The sequence below is a fragment of the Camelina sativa genome, chromosome 17 (assembly GCF_000633955.1).
Source record: "Camelina sativa cultivar DH55 chromosome 17, Cs, whole genome shotgun sequence".
NCBI classification, from domain to species: Eukaryota; Viridiplantae; Streptophyta; class Magnoliopsida; order Brassicales; family Brassicaceae; genus Camelina; species Camelina sativa.
This window is the reverse complement of record NC_025701.1, coordinates 11,529,050-11,530,829: the sequence shown is the minus strand read 5'-3', so window position 1 is coordinate 11,530,829 and position 1,780 is coordinate 11,529,050. Positions and strand designations below refer to the sequence as shown.

The window sequence follows — 1,780 nt, the reverse complement described above, 5'->3', positions numbered from 1 at the left end:
TTTTCTCTTTATGTGTATACACTACTATAATATATAGGGCTATGCATGCATGTACGTATTTGCATTTACTAACATGTTAAAATATATATATTATTGATATGAACGTACGTACTATAAATAAGAAGGCTACACCACCACTGAGGGGAGAGCTTAAGTTAAAGCGAAAAAATTTCCTTCAACAACAACAGAAAAAAGCCAACTCAGTTTCGTGTTCTCTACTCTACCAAAAAAAAATGGAAGCACTCATCACCTTGTCATCATTCATCACCTTGTCNCGGAACTTAAGCAACACATTTAAAAAATGGGCTCTTTTAAAGCAGAGATTATGACCGAATGTATCAAAGTACAAACAATTAATCTTGGAACTTTCTTCGACAATGTCCTTCTCCCTTTGTCTTACTTTGATACAATCAGCCATAATTGTCGCTTTAATAGGTCATGAACTTAAACACAACATTGGCTACTAAAAACATAAATTTTGGTAGAGCTCATATGAAATGCAAATGTTTTCAAGAACTCATATACAAGCATAACATGGTTTTTTCTCTAAAACATACATTAGAGTTTTATTTACTTTTACACACAAATTACAACTGTTTTTTAACACACATTTTATGTATTTAGTCGGAAAACAAAACACTACCATTCCAGCAAGAAATTGTTCACAGTCTTGACACTTTCTTCCACAACGTCCTTCTGCAAAATCTCCATGCTACTCCTTCCTTCTCCCAATGCCGTCATAATGGCAGCCATGGCGTCAAGCTTCTTGATCTCCCAACCTCCTCTTATCAGCTTCATAATCGTTTTGTTTCCGCTTCTTCACCAGTTGTCACATCCTCTCTTTCATCCCCTTCACAGCCTTCTCATACGCCAGCTTTCTTCCCAGGTCCCATATTCCCATGTTCCTCTCCCTCGGGCACACTCTAAAGTATCAATCAAACTCATATATGCCTATAGTCTTCCGAACCCCAAGTCTCGGCCCTGAATCTACTATAGGGTCATAGAAAGCGCTGAGCTGCTCGAACAGTCGATACTCGATCATCTGATCGACTTGGTTGCACAAGTGCTGGAACAGAACCGGCTCTGAAACATCCACCCAGAGGATGCAGCAATTATACCTCAGGTCCGCGCAGATGGTTGAAAGACTCGAGCTAGGAGCGAAAGGATCAATGGTCGGGTCAAAACGCTCGGCAAGGAGAGCATGGTTGAATGAGTTGGACCCACCAACTATAATAGGGAGTTTCCCTCTGGAAACAACTTCAGCGATGGACAATGTCGCTAAAGAGCGAAACTCTCCTGGGGTAAGTTCGCCATCTTCCGGGCAAAAGTCACCGAGAAGATGGTGTGGGACTCCACCTTGCTCATTGAGTGGGATGAGATTTGTTGCAATCTCTATCCCACTATATACTTGCATCTTTTCCGAATTGATGATCTCGCCGGAGAAATGGTTGGCAAGATCGATGGAGAGGCGTGACTTGCCAGTGCCGGTAGTACCTGTGATGAGGACCACCTTGTTCTTGGGAGTGTTTGGCACTGATTTGCCCATGCACATGGTCACTGATCGACATTGTTGTAATATATAGTAATAATATCTTATTAATATTTACAAGCTGTAATAACTTAGGTGTCTAAAAGTTTAAATTTTTTGATATTTTAAATATTTTCATGTATTACAACTATTTTTGAGTATATTTAGGTAAAAAAAAATAAGCTTAATTTTTAGATATTTTGGTTCATTTCGAGTAGTTTGAATAGATTTGGACACAAAGTTTTTTTTTTT

At 39.1% G+C, this 1,780-nt stretch overlaps 1 pseudogene; it reads right to left on the bottom strand.

The window, feature by feature from the left end:
* On the bottom strand, positions 640-1,552 carry LOC104759386 (annotated as a pseudogene).